At 41.2% G+C, this 24,306-nt stretch overlaps 1 protein-coding gene across 3 annotated transcripts in view; it reads right to left on the reverse strand.

Annotated features, from left to right (window-relative positions):
* ST3GAL6 (ST3 beta-galactoside alpha-2,3-sialyltransferase 6) overlaps positions 1–24,306 on the reverse strand; it is a 318,443-nt gene that overhangs the window by 119,241 nt on the left and 174,896 nt on the right. The window lies entirely within an intron of this gene.

A 24,306-nucleotide genomic window follows, 5' to 3' on the forward strand; every position in this document is an offset into this window, starting at 1 on the left:
TTCTGGCACTGATTCACTTACTCCAGCTTCATGCCAATATTGAGCTGAATACTGAGTTCAGCGCCCTGTCACCACTGTCAGAGAAGTCCAGGAGAAAGCTCCTGCCCATGCTCAGCCTATTTCCTTCCTGGGAAATGTCCATTTGCCTTGGGGCACTTGTCTTCCAAGCACAGGCAGTCTGATGACTCCAGGCAGTCTCATTCTGTAATCAGGCACTACTCTGAGGGCTTTATCACTGCAGTGGTCCTCTCCCTGTCTTACATTTGATATGATAATCAACTGAGAGAATAAAAATTAAAAAAAAAAAAAGACAAGGGTCTTATCAAAAGAAAGGGAGGGAATCTTATCAAAATGTGTAAATAGTGGAGGGGGGGAGTAAAAAGATGAAGTCAGTCTTCTCAGCAGGATGCACAGACAGAGGGAATGGGAACAAAATGAAATACAGAAAGCTCCATTTAAATGGAAGACAAATATTTTCTTTTACTTTAAGGCTGAGCAGACATTGGAAAAAATGCCCAGAGAGACTGTGGAATTTTCACATGGATATGTCAAAACCCAACTGGATATGTTTCTAAGAAGCCTGCTTTGAACATGCAGACTGAATTAGAGACTCCAGAAAGCTCTGTGTCACTCTGGGATTCAGTGACAAAGATGTGTAGGACTGAATTCAGGTGCACAGAAGAAAATATGAGGTCTAGTATAAGGATAAATGAAAATACAGATTTAAATTATGCAGAGTGGAGGAAAAAAATACACTTTAGGAAGCTGTAGTGAGAAACAGAAAGAGGAAAGAATGAAGAAAAGCATGGTAAAACATCCTACCAGGCAAATCTAGAAGCTCAAGGTACCAATAGTTATTTAAACATCTAAGCCAGCATTCTTCCTAAACAGGCATCTTGACCCGGTGGGACTGCAAATCTTTGCTTGGGCACTTCTTAACCTAGAAATCAGCTTCTTAACCTAGCAATCAGGGTTGGGTGACAACCCAAACATTGGTTAAGTAGATGCTAAGAAATACACTGAGCTAATTTATTACTGTGAAATATCTGTAAACACAGAAGGAATGCCAAATTGCTAAAAGTGATCCTTCGCTCTCAAGCTCCTTCTCGAAGTATTTATTATTAATTAACTTATATTTTTCTGATTCCCACATTGTGCTGCTGGAGGTTTGTCTAAGTTTTGAAGTTCTAACACAGAGCTCCCATTAGCCATCACCAATCCAACCTTCACCAACTTCTCTTCCTTTCCCAGCAGTTTGTGAAAGTCAGAGCAGTCCAGGAAAAGGGTGGTATGTAAACAAATGAGGAACATGTGTTTCCAAATGGAAAAGGGGATAGTGAAAATAGCAGACAGTGAAATTAGAGCAGCAAGGCATGAGCTAGCAGCTGGGGTAACAGAGGAGTGGGAGAGTTTCCAAGGCATTAGAGGGAGCTGACAAGGGAGCAAGAGGTAAAACTCAGGTAACTAGATGATCACTATATTTATCCAGGCAGGCCTGATTTTGATTTTTTTTCTCTTTGATACAGCTAATATGGATTTTTCTGTCTTATAGTGGGTATTTGTTTAACTCAAAAAGCAGCCATATGGGAACAATTTCCACTCTGTTCCCAATCAGCAGGACCATAATGGCAGGTGATTGCAACGATGGGCTGAGAAGCATGGAAAGAATAAAAGGCAGCACCCGCCTGGCTGAAATATTGTTTCTACCTTTTCATTTCCATTTATATTGAATGTGTTTTTTATGGGCACACTCATGGTGAATATGCTTTAGTAATTAAAAAACAGTCAGTCTAAAGCATAATTAATAGATTTCTGAGGGGCTAATATCAGTATATCCCTCTAAACCTCACTTAGAAGGAGTCTCTGAACATGTGCACTGAAAGCATGGAGCCTATTATTTTCTGCTTTATGTACCCTTTTAGCAATATGGATGGTCCTAAAGAAGTGCTTACTCAGTGTCTAACATCTGACTACAGCATACAAATTTAGACTCTGGTTTCTACTTAGCCAACATTCAGATAAGTTGTACACAACATAAAAGAGCAAGACCGGCTTCATAGCATTTTTCCTCTTTTGGTATCAGAGAGCTCTTGGAGGGAGGGCATGTCACAATCCCACTTAAAAGGGAGAAAAAACAAGGCAGATAAAAGCTGAGTATTGATGCTAAAATCAAAGAGCAAGCCAGGGCTAGAGTAAGCACCAGGACCCAGATCTCCTGACTCCCAGGCTGCACCCTCACACGTTTCCTTTGTCAGCTTAGATCTGTGAACTTCCCTACATAGGTTGCCAAGAACCACTCATGGTTTGTAAGTTTTAATGGGTTAATTAGCACCAAAGCATTTTTTATTCTGTGGTCTAGACATAGAAATATCCAGATTTTGTTTCTCTTGAAAGGCAGCCCATCCTGGAATCTGCACTCGATAATCCATTTCCATGTTTTTCTAGGGCCAGATGGGGCTAAATATGATTTGAAGATTTCTTTTCCCTTTCCTTTCTTTAATGTTTCTTGTAGTTTCTTTCACTGACCAGCTTGTTTGTTTTGTTTTGAGGATGATGCCAACTGTAAAATAAAAAATGCTATTTCCAAGGTAGAGAAATTAGAGGATGATGGATTAGCTGTTGCCAAGAAAAAGTAATAATTTCTGGACCTAACAATTTCTGAAAATAAAGATTACTAAGTGTTACATAATTTCAATAGGACAAAAGCAGAGGGAACTTTCAAGAGACTGCCCATTTTTAAATTTTTAACACTCTGGAGACTCTGGACCATATTGTTCATTTGGGCATGCACCTGTAAGTATGTGGCTCTTCCTACTCCAGTTGAATTACCCCAGATATCTCTGGTATAATGAAACACGATCTCCCTTTTACCAGTCTCTCCTGTGTGTACATGCTTGCAGGCAAATACTGTATTATATGTCTGGACCTCAGCCAGGCACCATGGAATCAGGTTTCAATTTTCCCAGAGGGCAGGGGCTTCTTGTTTGTGGGGTTTTGCCTCCAAATTTAGTGGTCCAAATCCACATACTTCAAAATGTGTTTAAGTACCAACTCTAATTTAGTTGTCACTATTATTCTATTTATATCTCAATACTTTTATTTTAAATTGGAAATACAAATTTTAAGCACATTCCTGAAGTACTTTTGCTGGTATACATACACTAAATACATTACAGCCAGTTTGAAAAAAAGGTGTCACTGGCAGTCATTTGTGATTAGCTGTGCAAATCTTTCCTTGTATTCCCATTAGATAAAATGTTCCAATCTATACTACTAAACTGTGTATGTCACACCACACAACTTCACGTTCTCCACTTCCTACATTGCATGTCACCACCTACTATAAAGTGATGTACTCCACTAGATTAATTTCTCTTACTCACAGACACACTGTCAAATACCTCCTACCTGTCATTTTACCAGTACACAGGAAAGTACAAGCCAGGAGAATGTCAGAGATGCTTGACCAAGACAATGGCACAGAGCAGGGGTGTTTTTGGGTTTGTTTATTTTTTTAAAATCAGCTGTGCACTTGTTGACACAAATTGAGGTGTAGATTTATTAATACGATTTTGTCCGTTTATATGTCAAACCTGGATAAAATAAGCACTGCCAGAAACAAATTATTTTCATGTACTATAACATGAATGTACAGTATTAAGACTCCCTATGGACACAAAGGCCTTGGGAACTTCACTCATATTTATTGGAGATAAATACCGTATTGTCTTCCTATCAAGATCAAGTTTATGAATGCTGACATAGAATAGTGACATTTAAATCCTTAAAAGATCTTGAATTGTAAAGCTTCAATAGTAAAGCAAGTATCAATATGATCAATTTTCATTTATGAAATTATTATTTTTTAAAATGAAAACTTACTATTTTACCACTAAAATAGTAAGATAAATGTTTAGAAATGTAGTTAATTTTAGCCTTCAGGATCTGCCAAGGCTTAATTCCAGTTCTTTGCTAGTGCTACTGCCACGACTACAGTGGTGTAAAGCTATGGCAATGAATTGCCAAATGAAAGCCTGAAAGCCAAAAAGCCAAAGGAGTTACCCAACAGAGAAAAGCATTTAATTTTATGGTTCTGCATCCCAATCTCATTTGTAAAGACAATCCCCAACTACTTCCCTTATGATTCCTTTCTAGTCAGACTTCCAGTCCATCCCATTAAAATAATAAATAACTAACAATGTAATGTTCAAAGACCACCTAGAAATGACAAGTATTTTAGATAACATTTTTCATATCTTTGACTGTTGTCAGTGTGATCCATATGTAAGCCATGAAACCTGGATAATAAATTAGGTTTTCAGCTGGACTGATCTTGATGATTTCACCTATTTTTGTAGCTCCCTGTCATATTTTTCCCTCCTTTTATTTACTGAGATTGCATTTCCATAGGCAAGAACACACCACACTAGGCATACTGGGCTCCAGTCTTGTTGGTGAGCATTGGCTGATGGATTGGTAAGGCCTAGATTAGGGCTTCACTAGCAGATTCACTTTCCTACCCTATTTGAGCTTGGGTGGATGAGCAAGAGACATGGTCAAGCAAGGGCATTAGCTATAACACAGCTCAGACAGAACTGAGGGCAAACCCCTCTGCTCAGGAGCAGCTCCTGAGAAAAGCAGCCAAGAGCTCACCAGAGCTTCTCTTGGATTCAAGGCCAGCTGTGGACACTACACAAGGGAAGAGGAAGAGGAAGAGGAAGAGGAAGAGGAAGAGGAAGAGGAAGAGGAAGAGGAAGAGGGCCTGTTGCCACACTGCAGTTAATGTCAGAGCTTGTTCAGGGCTGGCCTGGGAAGAAGAGGTGTGAGCTATGTCAAATTGCCAAAGTGTCTGCTGAAGAGCAGGAGATCCTGCTCCTGCAAAAACTGGGACATAAGAGATATAGCAGAAGCACATGCTGTCCTGCATATCCCATTGCCTCCTCTATCATCCTCAGAAGCCTGCCAACCTCTCAGGGCTTTAGCATGGCCAAAATATGCAGCAAGAAAATGGACTTTGCTATTGTAAGTATTTTGCTTGTGTCTGCAGGGTTCATTTCACTGGTTCATGCCTTGAAGTCATTCCCCAGGACTCCATACCTAGCACCCATCTTTTAGTACAGGAACTCAAAATTATGTTCTTTCCTTATTTCTTCTGACTAGTCACCTTGACTAGTCAGACAATTCCTTCATACCACTTCTATTTCTTAATATAATTCACACTTATTTCCTTGTTTATCTCTCTATTACTCCCATTTCTTGTCAGGCCCTACTTTTAGTGTTTCTTTTGCCAAACCTTAAAGTGCAAAATGGTCTGAGCAGAGATAAAACTTAGGAATGTCAAACTGCTACATACAAGTAGGCCTTTTCAGAGTCCATGCAAAATGTTTTCTCTAAGAGGCTTAGCACTTGACCATATGTGCCCAGCACTGAGTGAAAGAACAGAAGTTATGCCCCTGACATGAAGCTTTTCCCCCGCTTTCAGCCTTATCACCCCAGAAAATGGTACACCTGTCTGCCTTAAAGCACTGGAGTTCTAGAACCTTTCAACAAAAAGTTTGCTACAGCCTTTTAGACATAGTCAGAACCAACATATTTTCCTCCAGTCTTATTTTTGGAAATGCTTGAACTGAGTTTTCCAAAATAATCAGCCTTGGGCAGACACCGGACATGGAAAATTTCAGCCTAAACTGTCTGAGTTCAACAAGATTATAAAGCAAGGAAAAGAAAAGCCAGGTCTTATCATGGGAATATGGGAGGCAGACAGTGCCCCCAGTCCCACTGGTGACACAGGCATGTGACAGCTGATGACAGCTGACATCATTATTATCTATCTTATCATTGGTTATCAAGTAATTTCCATGATAAAATATTAACCTCATAAAATATTGGTCTTTTGGGCTGAAGTCTTCCATGCCATTTTTGGCCAAAGGCAGTTTTTTCTGGAGAACATTTGGGAAAAACAAAACGAAACAAAAAAATCTACTGAGACACTGCAGCCTACCCTGCGGCCACAGGAGCTGGACGAATGCCCGCTAGGCACTCCTGGTGTGTGGCCGGAGGAGACCATGATATCTGCCACTCCCAGGTTCTTCTCGAGAACCCCGGGTAGTGGTGCCATCTGCAGCATGGGTGGCACAGATGAGAGCATGGCTATGAAGTCCCAAGGTTCAGGAAGGACAGAGTGGACACTCATGTGGAATGCCAAGGTGCTTTATTTACCAGGCAGGACCAGTGACAGTGTCAGGGCAGGACCGCTTGAGGAGACACTGATAAAGGGGATGGGTGTGACAGGAGGAGACACGAGGGGACCAATAAACGAAGCCCAGGGGAGGAGCGTGGGACACAGCTGAACCAATAAGTATTGCATAAGGGAGGGAAAAGGCTCTGGAGGCAAATCATATCTCAAGTAAGGGATAATTGACACAGTAGGTTATCGAAATAAAGGGGGGGGGGGGGGGTGGTTACAATGATAGACAGGGGAAGTGGGCAGCACCAGGAGGGAGGAGATAAACTTATTAGGGCATAAAGGGGAGGATCAAGGGATCAGTCACCTTGACACACAAGCCACTGGCGGGAAAACAAGGGATAAACAACTCAGGGAGAAACCATTGTGAGGAAGGTACATGGGGGGAACCGAGGATCAAACCATCTTTTTAACTTATAAAAGGAATAAGCAACTTTACAATAAAACTCATATAAATATCTTAAAACACACGATGCCACAAGACACCTCTGAGATATCTGAGATCCTGGGACAACAAGACAGCCTTTCCACTGGATTCCCAGAGGAACTAGTGGAAACCAGCTACCTCTTCCACTGGATCTTCAGGGGAAGACTACACCCTTTCTACAGGATCCCTCCTCCAACAGAACCACACCTGCTACTCCAGGAGAACTGCATCCACATTTCCAATTGGACTGCTATCAACAGTCAGGTTGTATTCTGACTCTGTCAGCGTTGTTTTGATTTACTGCACTGTGATGTTTTTTTGGTGTTTTTTTTTTTTAATTTATTTTCTTCCCTAATAAAGAATTGTTATTCCTGCTCCCATATCTTTGCCTGAGAGCCCCCTGTTAATTTCAAATTTATAACAATTCAGAGGGAGGGGGTTTACATTTTCCATTTCAGGGGAGGCTCTTGCATTCCTTAAGCAGACACCTGTCTTTCCAAACCAAGACAACAACAAAACATAAAACTTGGCATTTGAATAGCCTGTAATGAGCAGTGCTTATCTGGATAAACTGGGAGGAGGAGGAAAGAGGAGAAAGATCACCACATATGGCTTGTCCCACCAAAACCTTGAAGACCAACATGAGGGAGTTTTCTGCAGTTTCTGAACTTCATATTTTGTGTGTGAACCTACTGTTGCCTCCCCTTTGCCCCCCCCCTCCCTTTCATTTCACTAAGTGAAAATGAATTCACACCCTGGGTCACTCTTCTAAGCACCAACTGAATTTCCACTGTTTAACAAACTCCTGGAGCCTGCATTCATACATTGGTAATGATTATAAATGAGTTACCACAGGTTGCTGTCTCTGATGTTTATATCTAGAGGACAGGCTTACCAGACACTCCTCTAATCAATCACTGAGAAGACTTTTTGCTAACAAACCAGTGCCTCACTCTCTGCTTGGCATGTTGGCTGTGGGACCATGGCCATCCCTTTCAACTGCTGTCATTATCTTAAGTTTCTAGCTACTTGTTGGTATCTTAGATGAATGTTAATATTTTTCTTTTAAATCTCACCCAAGCCTTCTTTAGAAGTGCCCATTTTACATAAAACAGTCTTATCAAATCTCTGTTTTTTCGCCCTTCAGGCTGGCACCCCTTGTTGCCACTATTTCAAACATGATCTGGTATGACTTTGAAGCAGGAAATTTGCATTACTAAAACTGTTATGTTATTTAATCTCCAGTAAGAACAAAAATATTTGATAACTCAATGCTAATTTCTCTCAGTTCTTTGAAAAAACCCCATGCTCTCTGCATCTTCAGTGTTTTCCCTCCGCTCTTTTAACAAATAGATATTGTCTTAGAGATTGCTTTTGTTCAATCTAGAAGACATTTTGAGGTAGGATACAAAATCTTCAGTGCAATCACACTGCACATACAGAACAACCAGAGGATCAGGCATGGGTTTAGGAGAGGCAGGTCCTGCTCAGCCGACCTAATCTCCTTCTATTACCACATGACTCACCCAGTGGGTGAGAGAAAGGCTGTGGATGTTATCTAGCTGGACTTCAACAAATTCTTTGAAAATGTCTCTCACAGTGTTCTCCTAGAAAAGCCAGCTGCCCACAGCTTGCTGCACCCTTCTCTGTGTTAAGAATTGGCTGGAAGGTTGGACCCAGAGGATGGTGGGGAATATTCTGCATCCAGCTGGTGTCCGGTTACTAGTGCTGTCCCCCAGGGATCAGTGCTGGGATCAGTCCTGTTCAATATCTTTATTGATGATCTGGACATGGAGACCAAGTTCACTCTCAGTAAATTCATGGACAACACTAAGTTGGGTGCAGTGTTGATCTTGAGGAGGGTAGGAATGCTCTGCAGAGGGATTTGGACAGGCTGGATTGATGGGCTGAGGCCAGTTGTCTGGCGTTCAATAAGATTAAGTGCCAGGTCCTGCACTTGGGTCACAACAACCCCATGCTACAGACTGGGAGAAAAAAGTGGCCTATTGGAAGAAAACCTGGGGTGCTGGTCAGCATTGGCTGAACATGGACCAGTGTGTGCCCAGGTGGCCAAGAAGGCCAATGAAATCCTGGTTTGTATCAAAAATAGTGTGTCCAGCAGGACCAGGGTAGTGAGTATCCTCCTGTACTCGGCACTGGTGATGTCACAGTTCAAATTGTGTGTTCAGTTCTGGGCCCCTCACAAGAAGAAAGACATTAAATATTTTGACCATTCCGAACAACAGAAGAAAGACTCTAGGCATTTGTCCAGAGAAGGTCAAAGCTGGTGAAGGATCTAGAGGGTAAGTCCTATGAGGAGTGACTGAGAGAGCTGGAGGTTGGTCAGCTGGGAGAAAAGGTGGCTCAAGGGGGACCTTATTTCTCTCTACAACTACCTGAAAGGAGGGTGTAGCCAGGTGTCAGTCTCTTCTCACAGGCAATGAGGGACAGGGCAAGAAGACAGAGCCTCAAGCTGTGCCAGGGGAGGTTCAGGTTGGACATCAGGAAGAATTTCTTTGTGGAAAAGGTTGTCATGTATCAAAATAGGCTGCCCAGGAAGGTGATTGAGTTACTGTCCCTAGAGGTATTTAAGAAATGACAGGACATGGCACTTAAGTGACATGGTCTAGTTGACAAGGTGGTGATCAGTTAAAGGCTGGACTCAAATATCTTGCAGGTCTTTTCCAACCTTAATGTTTTATGACTCTATGAAAATACATTGGAAGAGGACCAGGCTATATTAACATTTTCAACATCACACAGCAGATGAAACAAGAGTCACTGATGTGTGAGGGTGTGTATGTGGTTAAACAATTACCCTCCTCTCGAAGGCAAGGTTCTAGGCTGCAGAAATGGGACAAATTTGGCATAAGCTACAGACATTTGTTGTTGGAACCCAGGACATCCCTCTGGCTGTCCTGAGCAGCCAGGACCCCTGCCAGGGGGCTCAGAGACCCTGGCACAGACCCCAAGATGCCTGTGGTTTTGATTATGACCTGTGGAGCAAGTTACTAACCTTAGATGAAGATCTGCAAGCCATGACAGCTAAGTAGAATAATAGTAAATTTATCATGGGGTGAAAAAGTAGATTTTGGGTTTTTTTAGAATGGGGGTTCAGGGGCAAGATGGAGGAATCTGGGCATGTCCAGCCTTTCTCCTTCTTCTTCTTGGCCTCTTTCTGCTGTGATGTTGGCACTTTGAGATTGGTTTAGAGTAGAAGCTCACTGTCTAACATAGGTGATAGGTATTGGAAAGTAACTGTAAACATTGTATATGTAGCTTTTAGGATAAAGACATAACACCGCCCCAGGGGCAGGCAGAGTGCCTGGACTGTCTTGCTGAATGGACCTCAGCTAGACAGGAGAAAATATTTTATAGTAAGGAATAATAAACAACCTTGAAACCAAGAACTGAAGAGCTCTGAGTCCTTCTTCAAGCGCCGAGCTGGGAAAAGAGAATTTCTCTTTTTTTCTCGGGGTCACTGACTAGTGAGAGGTCCCGGGACAATTTGTCTGCACTCTGTTTGACAATAATGCCATACCACATCAAACCTCTTTTCATTCCCTGGGCTCTCCAAGTTTCTGTGCTGCATATTGTACATATACATTACAGTACTGAGTGAATTTATAATAGATATCTGTAGTCACTTATACATCTAGGCTTGGCTGATTGTACAGGCTTCCTCTGTAGTCAAAGAAGGGAGACAATACACCTCCGGGAAACTCACCAGTTCCCAGCATAGATGGCAGAGGTGATTTGAATAATTGCCTTCTGGAACTGTTTATCTGCTGACCCCATGAAAAGACTACATGTGGAGCCAGCCTAATGGTCTATATTGTAAGACATTTCATATTAGCTGAAATAAATATTCACCAGCATGTTGGCATACACACACATCAGAAGCACCATAGAAACCTTATTAACCTAATTTCACTTAAATCCTGTATCCTTGATGGTCAGAATATATCCAGCTTTTAAATAAATTCTGAAAGATGACCACTGGCCAATGATTTCTTTTTCCAGGAACATCCTTACTTTAGCTTAGAGTGGAATCAGACCAACACTGCCAGCAGTAAGTGGCAGAAATATTTATTTTGGCTCCTAAATATGAAATTTAGCTCATTCAGCATTCAGGGTGTTGGCAGGAGAAATGGTATAGTGAAAGCTTTGGTTTTTAGAGTGTCTGCTCCACCTGACACAATGGAAAATATAAGGATTTTGATTTTCCTTGTACCTATGAGTTTTGAGCAAGAACAGTGCAAAGTTCAGTAATGATTTAACAGAATCCAAGCTGTGAATACATGTACATTTGAAATAAATGAGGTTGATAAAGAGCACTACAGAGTAAGTACAATCAATTGCTTTTGTATGAAAAAATACATTGTCAGTGACAGGATAGTACTTATGTGTCTGCCAGCATAATTCTCAAATTCATTGAGGCTTCTGCTAAGATATGGTTTCACTAAGTATTTCTTTCTTATCTCTTATCTGGCAAATACAAAAATAATATGAATGCTCCCTACAAGACAAGCTCCCAGATTATAGCTAAATAATTCAGACACAAGGAGAAGATTCTGGCATGGTCACAGAACCAGCCATACAAGTCAGGTGTTCTCAACTGCATGGCTATGCATCTTGCAGAGAGCCCTCTCCCCTTCATTGCAGTGTGCCCATCAATGCCATTCATATGCTTGGTTCAAAATCTCATGGTATTTTTTTCTCTGCTATTATCATGCCTCACTACCTACTCTACACCTTCATCACCTTTACTTTGTCCTTTGGAGCTTCACTGCAACTTTGCTCTCCTATCCTTACACAGAGCTGCCTGTGGCTTTTGTGGTCCTGAGCAGGCGGAGAACTCCTTTCCTCAGGTTGTTTTCAGATCACTGCAGAGGGTTTAAATGTTATCATTGTGCTCAGGCTCAGCCACAGAAGGCCTTAAGTTCTTTGGGCATACCACCAGTTACAAACCTCTGCCCTCACAAACTGTGAAGGCCTTGGAGATTTCTTTTGCCTTTGATGAGTTTCTCCTGGTCTTTTAAGACATATAGACCACATTCCTTACAATGACATAAAGATATATTTTCAAATGTTTGCCTTTGAAAAGTATCAAGTTTCTTCTGGATAGGAGATCACATTTTCAAAAGTAGGATACTGTTCTCAGCATTATTTGCACAACAGTACACATGGTACATGCTGTAATACTACATCTCACTCTTTCAGGCACAAAGATTACACCATTTTGGAAAATATCAGTTTCCAGTTCTTTCTTATTCCTTCCTCCTAAAGATAATCACACAAAACTAGATGAGGCTCCAGAAACAGAAGTTTTACTACTGAAGCAGCAGAGGATCAAATAACATGGTGTTGCCTGGAAAACAGAAGACATCTTCCCAAACAACGTTAGAGTGAAAATATAAAAGTGAACCTTTACTTGAAAGCTTTCAGGTACAATATGTGGTACAGTAATTCTACAATTTGATAAATTCATTATTATACCTATTATATATTGTCCAGTTTAAAGGTGAGTTGGTTAGCTAATAATTCCCTGTGTTCTGACTCACTGGAAATGGTCCAGGGGCTTCTTTGCCCACTTTAGTTATCTCTGGTCCAGATTCTCATTGGAAAACAGAATGTCCTTGTTGCTTCTCTTCTTGGAATAAGACTAAACAATATTTTAGGAATGTGTTTAGAAGGTTAGCTTATTGTTGCTAAATGTAGGGAAAGAAGATAGGAAAGTACTAGGAGCTACAGCCATTCATTAGCAATCTACAAAGCTACAAATATATGAAAAATATCAAAAGGTATCAATAGACTCTGGGACATTAAACAGCCTAAAGAACATCTTTGAATTTCTAAGTTGATAACAGACAATTTTTTTTTTTTTTTGGTCAGATGTTCTCATTAAATAGGAGTTGCACAGCAAACTCTGATGAGCAGTGTAGAGACAGGAAGGAGAGCTTGTGTAACAAGGACAGGAGCAGCACATGTTTTGTATTCAGCCAACAGCAGCACTGAATGACGCTGTTTGGAACCACATCCAGAACTTTTTGGCCAGGAAGACTAGTTAGCTGTGTGCCAATGTCTGCAAAGCTAAAGTAAGAGGGAATAGAGGGGGCTCTTAGAGACCTGAGAGTTAGCAGATAAATATCTGGAAGAAGGTAAATTACTCCCTTTCAAAGAACTGTAACAAGTGTTCAGGCTCAGAGAAGTAATGTAAACAGAACAGTGGAGCTCTTGCAGATGGAAAATTAAGCTAATATCTCTCACTTTGGATCAAACCACATCCTATTTTCAGGATCATTGAGCCTAACCACATTAGACATGCATCTGGCCTAAGGTACTCTTCTCAGCCCAGCAGTACCATAGCAGACACACAGTTTAGCTCACAGAAGTTGTTACATTCCAGTTTTCCACCATTAGGGACTGAAAAATTAGCATGAAAGGACAGCCCAAAATGAACAGATAGGCCTTAACTGCACAAAAGCCCTTTAAGTCTCAAACAGACTTGATCTTTAATCACTTAGATACTTTTGATCTCATGCTTAGCCTAGAAGATATCAGGCAGGCCAAACAGACTAAACAATTGCAATCTCTTTCTACGTAAGTATTTACATCTTCCCAACTTTGATTTGTTTTTGAGACTGAAAACCAGTAATATCTCATTTTGCTTTCCTAATTTACTTTTTTTTTTACTCAATGCAAAGAACAATCTTCTCCTTTAAATAGATTTAAAGCTATTTAAATCTATGCCCATGATAATTCCTGAATCCTATGTGCTGACTTACTGCATACAGATACAGAACTAATATAATAGCGGCACAGTCAGGCAGGAAAATTACAGTGAGGGTAGATTAAGACTCTTCAGACAGCTGAGACATAAAGAAAAAGCCTGGGTTTTGTTGTTTTGTTTTGTTTTGGGGTTTTGTTTGTTTGTTTTTAATAGAATCTGTAACAGACGAATTGGAGTGGTTTGGGAGTTTTTGTTTTGTTTTACTATTTTTTTTTTTGTTGGTGGGTTTTTTAAGAGATAAGCAGTTGTTTCAGGGAGAGCAGGAATACAGGGATTCAATAATTTTTCAAGGAATACACTTGAAAGAAAGTGAGAGATTATGTCTTGAGACTGAGAAATGAGACTCTTTTGTCTGAGAATTTAGGGAAAGATTTAACTTCTAGAAACCCCAGGAAGAGGAAAGTCAGGCCCTTGTCAAGGTGAACTATGTACAGACCTGGTATAATTTAATATCATGTTTCTCTAATGTTATGCTTTGCTGCTGCTCTTAGAATGATACAACAGTTTAGCTTAAACAGACTGGCATTTTTATTCCCACCCAGTCACAAATCTGCTAGCCCAAGAGAAGAACGATGGTTACCAGAAATAGGAGAGTCTGCTGGGTAAGCTCAACTGATTGACAGGCTGCTCTTTTGTGAGAAAACTAAAAAAAAAAGTAAAAATGGAAGCATGAGGACTTAAAATTGCCTAGGGGGTACTTGTGGAGATGCAGAAAGGACCAGTTATGTCCTCTCTCCTTGAATTTACCAAGCTTTTCATTCCTTTATCAGCAAACTTCTTGTTACATGGAGGAAGAAGACAAAGAAGGAGAACATGAAGGCAAAGGAGAACATAAAGGACAAGAAGAAAATTAATAAATAATGGAGACATGTATATTCAAACATGCAGATACTCTAACCCCTCCACCTCTTAGTCAGAGGTGACTGCTGCTTATGAGTGAATTGCGTCTGTACAACTGAACTAACAACTTTCCCTGTCTCTTATCAAAGAAGGCCCTCCACAATTTAGGACTGCACCTTTTTGCCTGATTGTTCTTGTCCTAATACAAAACCTCATATGTGCAAATCATAGAATCATAGAAAAGGTTGGGGTCTAAAGGTGACCTAGCTCCAATCCCCCTGCCATGGGAAGGGACACCTTTCACTAGACCAGGTTCATCAAAGCCCCAGCCTGGTCTGGAACACTTCCAGGGATGAGGTATCCACAGTTTCTCTGGTCAACCTGTTCCAGTGTCTAATCACTCTCACAATTAAGAATTTCTTCCCTATATCTAATCCACAGGCCCTCATAGGAAGTTCCTCTCCAGCTTTCTTGCAGGCCCCCTTTAGGTATCGAATGCTATAAGAGGGTCTCCCCAAAGTCTTTTTTTCAGGCTGAACAGCCCCAGCTCTCTCAGCTTGTCATTAAATGAGAGGTGCTTCAACCCCTGATCATTCATCTTCTGGCCCTCCTCTGGGCCCAATCCAGCAGTTCCTCATCCTTCTTCTGTTGGGGGCCCCAGAGCTGGATGCAGCACTCCAGGTGGGGTCTCATGAGTGTGGAGCAGAGGGTGAGAATACCCTCCCTCGCCCTGCTGGCCACGCTGCTTTAAATGCAGCCCAGGATGCGTTTGACTTTCTGGGCTGTCAGTGCACGTTGCTGACTTGTGTTGTGCTTCTGGTCCACCAACACATTAACACCTCCACGTCCTTCTCCTCAGGGCTGTCCTCAGTCCATTCTCTGCACAGCCTGTGTGTGTGCTTGGGGTTCCCCTGACCCAGGCACAGGACCTTGTGCCTGTTGAAGTCTGTGAGGTTTGCACAGGCCCAGCTCTCAATCCTCTCCAGGTCCCTCTGGATGGCAGCAGTAAGTCACCACAGCTCCACAAAATGGACCTCAGTGTCTCCATGCAGCTCCCTACTTCTGCATTCAATGACTCCCAATTGAACATAATCATTCACAGAGTGTGCAAACACAGCCAATGCTATGAAAATTATGTGAAGTATTTATTTTCTTATATATTGCTGACAGCACCAGAGAGGCTGAGCACACAAACCAGTGTTCCTACTGTGATTCGAGCAGTGGGTTTCTCCTGTTTTGCAAATGCCTAAAATTTAGTAATCTACTTTGATGCTGCATGTGACAACATAACTTGAGTCATTTCAGAGCAGTCTTAGGTCTAAATCATAATAGAAGCAAAATGCAGTAAAACGTTACTTTTTTTCCACTATGCCTTTGATAAACACAAGCTAAAGCTCTGCTGAATAAAATGAAGCTAATGTTTTTGTGTTTCAAAACTGAATCACAATTGAAAAGGTTTCTATGGAAATGAATGAAAGAGGCAAAAAAAAATTGTGTTTTCTTTTTCTCTTCAAATGGACAAGCTTTGCAGTGGTTATATAATATTTAAGTTACTGAATACAGAACATTACTCTGTTCAAGAATAAATGGTTCACATATGCAGAATGATTCAGCCAAATTTACATTCTGCAAATAAATGTTTATTTATGAAATTACACATGCAGCATAACCAAAATGAAGCAGGGACAGGCTATGACAGCTCTTCTAAGATATGTACAATACCAAATCTTTCATAGAGCTACTTAACTGGCATATACATATTCAATGCATAGATAAAGACACAAGAAGCAAGCTGACAGACAAGAAACAAATTTCTCACTACAGTGTTCCTGCTTCATCTTTTGCAGGCCATGGACAAACTAGGTGGACCTGCAGAGACATTATGCCAAAATAGGTTTTTTGAGACACTGGTGAGACAGCAGAAAAATAAAGAAAGAAATAGGATAAATGTTCAAGAGAGCTGCCTTCCAGCTTTGCAGTTAGGGCAGCATTCTAATTCAGACCAGAAGGAAAAGCAATGATTAACAGTTCTAATAAAGTCAATATAAGTGGAACCAACATAAAAAAACTTGCAAAAGCATGGCTTTCTAAGCTGCTGGAAAGGTTGAATAAGTTTCTCAGTGTGAAAGCTCCAAAAAAAATTTCTTCAATTTTGGCTTGAATGAATATTTCTTTGAAACTTGAGGACAGAGCCACATAGGAAAAATTCATGGACTATACTGAAACTTACTGCACTTCAACTTTGCATTATATAATGCGTTAACTTACAATTTACCATGGTGGCCTCCCGAGACCTCTTCATATACCAACACAAAAGGGCTAAAAGGAAAAGGAAGAGTTTTGCATTAAAAAGCTGACAGACATTATTTTTCAATCACCTGTGGGATTTTATGGTTTTGTTTTAATTTCCAGGTAAGAAAGCAGAGACTGAAGAAGCAATTCCCCTGAAGGTAAAGAAACAGCTAACAAATGGGGCTTAGAACTTTGCTTATGGTGGAGCTGTATCCTGTTTCAGATGCCAATTCCTTCCTCACACATACAAACCTGTGAACCCATATCCTTTCCTGAAATTCCATTTTCCCACCTATGAAATGGTTGTAATAACCAGTCTAAAGAGATGCCTATTTACTTCTGTTAATGGAAATATTTGTATGTCCAGGTGACAACTAAGTGGGAAACAGAACTTGGGGGCCTTAATCCTAACACTTCTTGTATTTCTAAGCCTCCTAACTGAGCACATCAGCAGCACCACCAAAACTCATGGGTTTCCTAAAGTGTTTATGAAAACACGTTAGAGTTTTAAAGAACCTGTAAGCCTTAAATTGCACAAAGGTGTGCTGCACTCTGAAAATCAGAGCTCAATATTACAGAAGGAAGACCAACATCAAATACAAAAGATGAAGAATATATTTCAAAAGAGTTATAGTTGTTCCTTCCCTTTTGCAATTTCCAACAAAGCTGTGACAAAATTTAAGTACTGACACTGCTAAAGCACAGTATTTCCTATGTCCTTGACACTGATTGCAAACATTAGGGAACTGAAAAATCTAGGCAAGTGGTTATAACTTCAAAGCCTATTTTCAAAGGTTTGGGACTCAGTGAGAACTATAAAAAGGCAAGTTATAGCATATGCAGCTAAATTACTGTGAAGATAGGCACATGTACATTTATGTTTTGGTAGGAGGAATAAAAGCATTCTTTGTTGAGGCTGTGGTTTCTAATACTTGGCATCAGTATGACTTAATAAAGGGTGGATGTGTTCTGTTGAAAATCTCCTGACAAATTTTTTGCTTGTCTATAAACAAGAATGTAATATTTCTGCTTGAGTGGTCTGAAAGTTATGACTATCTGAAAGAAGCAGCTTGCTGAGTTACAAAAATAATTGAACTTTTAACTGACACCATCATCACCACCCTTGTTCTCATCATAAAAATTCTGTGCAAACAACAAGTCTGTTTAATTGATCATTACAGAAATTGCTGTTAGCTAAATGATTCTATCATGATCACATATGTTCTTATATGTTATTTTGATTAGATGATGTTCATAGTGTGTGAGCTGAGCACTTCAGTGGTAAAAATAGTATAGATAAAGTTTATCTAGGTATACTTTAGGTTTAGATAAAATTAATATTTGATTTGGAGTAGCAAGAAAAAGGAAATAATTTTTATGGATGCCACACAGTTACAATTTAATGTATGATAAACATTTTATGCAGAGATACAAAAATTTTCAGTGTTGCCAGTGGAAGGAAAAAAAGTATTCTGAAGTGCTTTTGGAATCTTGCACATATTTAGTGAGCTTGGTCCATCTGACACTATACAAGCTTGGACAGCCTTTGTGTAGATTTCTGTACATGTGAAATACTTCAGTTCTATTCCAAAAGACTTCAGAGAAACTGGCCCACAAGGGTGGGGTTTTCATTCTATTTCAATTTCTCTAGAAAGCATATGGCAAATTCATCTACTCCTAAAGGTTTGAATTTACAGTCACATTTTTCACCTACAGGTCTTGACCTCTCTCATAGATAAAATATCATAATTCCTGTTTTGCAGCTGAGCCCAATATAAGGCTGAGAGAAGCAACTTCCTTAGAGTCCTGTGGGGAGTCACTGTGATGGGTCCCCAGGAATTTGTTCAAGCCTCTTGTCTTGGCCAAAATGAACAAGATCATGTATTAATAATGTAAAGTACTAAAAAGTCTCCTCCCTGTGAATGGTTACAAGAATGACAACCCCAGCAATGAAGGGCGGTGTGCAAAAACATACCAGAGGAATCGGCTAAACTAAAGAAAGCCTATACAAGGCACTGCATTACACAATTGCATCTGTGTTTGTAATCGAATTCAGAACCATCAAAAGTCTGCAAAACTGAGCTGTTTTGCTACTGTAATACCTCAGACATTTCTGGAAAGTTCCGATTTTTGTAAGAAATACAATAGAGTGCTTATCAGTCACTGTAAAATTAATGTGAACTGAGACAAGAATCTACAGCATTCAGCAGTGCTTGTCTTTCTCAGGGCCCCAGACCCAAACAGTTAACTGAATGTTTTCTACATATATTACAGCATTTGTTAAAAACTATGAAAAGTATATCCCATCTGCCTGTACGCAACAGTCAAGCAACCACACTTTATTGATTTCAGCTCTTATAACTAACAGATAATAAAACAGATATAGAACTTAACATAAATACAGCAGCCTGATAAGATCCCACAGTTCTCTCACCATGATTAGGAAAAAATGCAATCAATCACCATGACAGCCAAGAGGACTATGACTCCAGTTCATGGCAGCCCTCTAGAATACCAAAATAAAATTTGCTTTGCATCTAATTAAAGCAAATTGATGTTTCATTAAAAAACAGAAGTAAGCAAAGTGTTGCACAGAAACTTTGATAGGACTTGGAAAGTGGTTGTTTTCTTTTAATTTGGTCTTTCAGTGCTGGTCTCTTGACTGCTGCTCTCTGATTCTGAGCAGAGGCTTCATTCAGACAAAATAGGGACCAGTCCTTATATAAAGTCATTCTTCCTTCATCTTCAAAGTTTTCCCAGGGAAAATTTTTGTTGAAATATAAATATTTCTGCAGTGCTTCTTGAATGACAGCCACACTTTTTGTTCAGCTGAAAATTTCCTCTCTCCAGGTCTAGCCTCCTAGGACACGGCTGGAGTGCCAGGGGCGCATCCCCATCCTCCTGCTGCTCCGCGCCCCTCCTCTGACCCGCAGGACTTCAAGCCGTGAGGGTGCTAGGAGGTTGGACGTATCCATGGGGAATAGCTACTCTAATAATTTCCTACACACACACTCTCCCCCCCCCTCCCGCTCATGAATTTGTCTAGGGGCGGAACAATTTTCCCCAGGGCAGATCATCCTCCTCGGCCATTCCTGCCCCTGGGCCGGACTCAACGGCGAGAGTAAGGCGACGCGGGAGGCAGACACACGGTCCTAGGCGCTTTTCCCGCGGACAAGACCTCTGGGACTCTGGGAAGAGCCTGGGCGAGCTCCGCGGGACACTAACCCGCGGCCCCCGGACCGACTGCGCCGCCTGCGGGCGGGGGACGGCGCCACCTGGCGGGGCCACGCGGGGCCGCAGGTGCGGTGCCCGGGGCCAGCACCACCCCCGGATCGTCGCTGTCCCTCCCCTGACCCGGTGTCACCCGGCGCTCTCTGGCTCCGTTTCACCGCGTTTCGCAGGAGATGCCGCTCCCACTCCTCGGCTTTCCGCGGGAGGCGCCTGTTTCGTAGCAGGCGGGGCTGTTTGCGTAAATGCCTTTCCCACGTGTACGGAAAGGCGACATTTCCCGTATGACCAAATGCTTGTATAAGAACAGAGGAAGGAACAAATTCAACCCGTCTAGTTTACATAGCCCCACGCTGTCCGCGTGTCTGTGAGGTGCTAGGGGACAGGTATGAAACTGCCTGCGTGAAAGTCTCTCTGAACCCCACCGGTGACCTGGCCTTGATGGGTGGCACCGGAGATCTGTGAGCCACTGACATGGTAACGACTTCTAGACCAGCCAGGCCTTCCTCTGCGCCTCCTTTGGCCCCAAATGGTACTTGTGGCAGCATAACACACGTCATGCTACTGCACCTCCAGAAAGGGAAGATCTCTGTTCAAAGGCAACAGTTAACCCCGAGCGTCCTGTATCGGTGCTGCACAGCCTCCTTTCTACCGCCCTTCACGGCCAAGTGCTGTTAATAAGCTGGCGAGCCTGCCTGCAGCTGATGCTAAGTGAAAATTAAGTCAGCATGCTTCGATTCCCTAAATGACATTGCAAACTTTTCATGATGAGCTGCTAAGCTCCAGTGAAACCGGGAAATTTTGAGGCTATTACAGCATCAGAAGGGATGTTTGCAGCCTCAGGTGCAGACTAGTGTGAATTTGCATTGCCTGTCTTTCCAGATGCCGGGATGTGTGCTGCTCCAGAAGATGCTTGGATACACGAGCATGGGACTGGCACATGAGCCACCAGAACACAAAACATGCACCAAAATGGGTGCCCTCCTGAGCTGTCACCAGCCCCTGTGGCTTGCAGATTGGGTGGAGCTACCATCACTATGCAGATACACCCCAAAAACGTTGTAGCTTAGCTGTGGTTTTTAAAACATTAAGGGGCGAGGGGATGGGGGGGCGGAAAGAAGCACATTTGGGTTAAAAAACAGAAGGTTTTTTTCTCTGTCACTGAAATGGCTAGGAGTGCTCTTGGGTGGAGGATGAATGATGAGCAACACTTGACCAAGTGACTGCGCACTGCACTTGTATACACACTGCAAGAACTCCACAGACTTCATTGGATCTATTCGTTTGGCACTCATAACAAGAGGATGGGTACCCAAGTCCTAATCTTACAGATACCTGCAGGTATGTGAGCATGGATTTCTGCTTTACCTCCTCTCTTTTTCCCCATGTTCAACTTAGACTTTTTAACATTACTTTTGCTTGTCATGTAGCAAAAATTGTTGCTTACCATGCAACATAGGCATATTAAGAATACCTAAACTGTCAGGAAAGTTAACTTCTGTTATGCAGTGGTTCTGGGAATCAGGCCCTAAACCATGAATATAGCCAGATCTGAGCGCATCTAAAGCTAATTCTTGTCCTGGTTGGGCCATTGAGGGGTGGGCTAAGAAAAGGTTCAAAATGGTCAGTGTGAATTGGCCCCTCTCAACTGCTCCTCTAAGTGTTGGGTTGATTTTTTCCCTCCTTTTGAAAAGCCCTCAGAGAACAAAGTTCTATGGGAGAGGAAAAGGAAGACTAGAAAAAACCCCACACTTTATTTATGCAATCCTGATAATGGCAGAAGTTCATGTCTGAAGGATGAGGGTAGAGGTTTTCTACTCTCATATTTTTTTTAAGACAATGCATGCTCTTGTTTTAGATGACATCTTATACACATGAGCAGGCTAAAGGAGCTGCCAGAAGACAGCAGTTTTGGGAAACAAGGTGCACAGGATAGCAGGGGAACCAGGCTTTGCTGTTTCTAAGGATTCAGCATATCGGCTTTGTTGCAGATGGAATAATGAACTCATTTCTCTCTTTAATGCATACAAAGTAATTCGTGTTTATTCCCAAATGGCATCTGTAATTAGACAATAATCTGTTTTATTGTCTAAATGGGACAATCACTTTAAAATAAAAACAAAGTAATTAAAAATGTACAGTAGTCTCTAGATCTAGAAAACATGCTTTCTGGACTATAAGATTTCAAACAATACAGTTCAGAAAACACATCTTGAAAAGCACAGGGTATAAGAATCAATGGGGAAAGAAATTAAAAAGAGCAGGACATTCAGTATCTGTTTGCAGCTGAACATTTACTTCAAGGTTCTTGCTTCAGGCAATTTGCTAGCTAATAAGTATCAAATTTTCCCACTGTAGTGTCATCTTTAGAAAGAGTTTTCTGCCTGTGTGCCCTGCCATTACCAGTCACACAGCAGCTTGTAATATTCCAAGAACTTCTCACTTGCTCTCTATTTTTTTTTTTTGTCTCCCCAGTCTGAATGTGGTAACCAGATGCAGTGACAGTTAAACAAAAACACCATATAAAAACAGATCAAAGAAAGGTCTAGCTAAATGCAGTATTTCTCAGTGGCTTATTTTCTAGTAGGTTATCCTTTCTGGAATGAGTATGTAACAAACTCTGCTAACCAGTGGAAATTCCAGAGATATGTTCATAGCAGAGATACCCAGCTTCACGCAGTTCTGGGCAACTGTTGTGCACCAGTCAATCTAAACATTCACTTGAATAAAAAAACTACTAAATGCACTTGGTAGCTTTTTGTGTGTGTGTGTATCTCATTTTGCTTGTAATTCATGGAAGCTCATAGAAATAAATATATGGCCAAGAGAAGAATCATGACAGCAAGGTTTTGGAGATGCTTGTGAGAAGGCAACAGAAACATTCACATATCATGCTGGAAATTAATTTTAAGCTCAAGAATTATCCATTCAAGACCAAGCCCCCATGTTGTCTGGCAATATATCTTTTTGCAGACTCAAGAAGCAAACCTTCTTGATTCTTGGAGGAAATTATTTGGAAACAATTCATAGTGTGGACAATATTTAACCATCTGAACTATTCACTGAGCCCTTCAGAATAACCAATTCATCCTTAACTGTATTTCTTTATTGATAATTTCGAGCAATGCTGGAGTTGAGTTGTGAAGAGAATCTGCCTGGGGACCCTCTAGCAGCGGATAACATATGTGAAGGAAGGACAAAGTGCAAGGATACCCCCAACCTTCCCATTCAGTGAAAAAGAATTTGAGTAGGGGCAGTATCACCAGCCATGCCCCTGAAAGGAAAGCCCTCAGGTGTGTGAGGGGAGATCAGATCAGTTATGTGATCGGAGAAACAGACTGGAGAACACAAGAAAGAAAAGCTAAACTACAAAAGTGGAACAGGTAGGAACTATCATGTAACTTCTTCTCTGTGAGGTCTGTCGCTTGTCTAAGGCTCAGAAGTATCTCTGTTACACTCCCATGTGATGTATTTAACACCAGCTCTGCAGAACTGCCAAATCATATGATGAAACTACAGAAAACACAAGCTAAGGGACTAAATCTCACATCACTTCAAGCTGCATTTCAGGCTCTTTCCCTCCTCCCTTCCCCTTCTAGAATTGTTCTTTTTGAACACTTGTTTCACATTCTGAAGCCCTGGGGTCTTGATATGCCAGGCAGGAACTGATACATTGTGTATCTGTAAGTTGCATGCCTTGTAGCTCCTTATTCAAGTGGTGGTGCTTCATTAGCAACAGCTAAAAAATTGATTCAAACATTATGTTCATTGCACCCAAACACTTCTCACAAAGCCTTCTGTTCCCATTGAGGCGAAAAAATTCCATTGTATGCGTAATCTTTTATGAGTGCATTCTTTGAATACTTTATTTCTTAGAACTGTAACAGTTCTGTTTATAAAAAGAAATGATAATGATAGCAATGTTAGGAACTTTCAGAAGGGACCAGTTAGATCTTTAAATTTCCATATTAGTCCTGTTTCAAGAAAAATACAAAACAAAACAAAGAGCCTCAATTACATAGTTTAAATTCTTTAAGAAAAAGCTTCACATGCCAGGCTAAGAGGATAGAAAACCCAATCTTTACCCTCTTTATCAGATCTTGCAGCTTTCTAAGGACAGATTCACACAGGAGTTTTTAATTTGGCACAGGTTTAATAAGCAAATCAGGTTTTCATATTGGACTGGGATATTTAGAGAAGATAGCAAGCTAAGGGCTGAGAAGCAGCACAGGGCTGACTGCTTCCTGAGTTTCACAGGGAACAGGGAAAAATTCCCCGGGGATTCTATGTATGTCAGCCAGGATCTGTGTCCAAGGAAACAGATGGAATGATGTGCCCACTGTCCTCTTAATATCCACATACTTTTTAACATGAGTTAGTCCTACTGGAACAACTGCAGTGCAACAGGACAGGACCTTGGAGACTAATCTGACCACCTGAGTGCTATTCAGAAAAAATTCCCACTGAATCCTCTCACTTTGA

The sequence above is a fragment of the Molothrus aeneus genome, chromosome 2 (genome assembly GCF_037042795.1).
Source record: "Molothrus aeneus isolate 106 chromosome 2, BPBGC_Maene_1.0, whole genome shotgun sequence".
NCBI lineage: Eukaryota > Metazoa > Chordata > Aves > Passeriformes > Icteridae > Molothrus > Molothrus aeneus.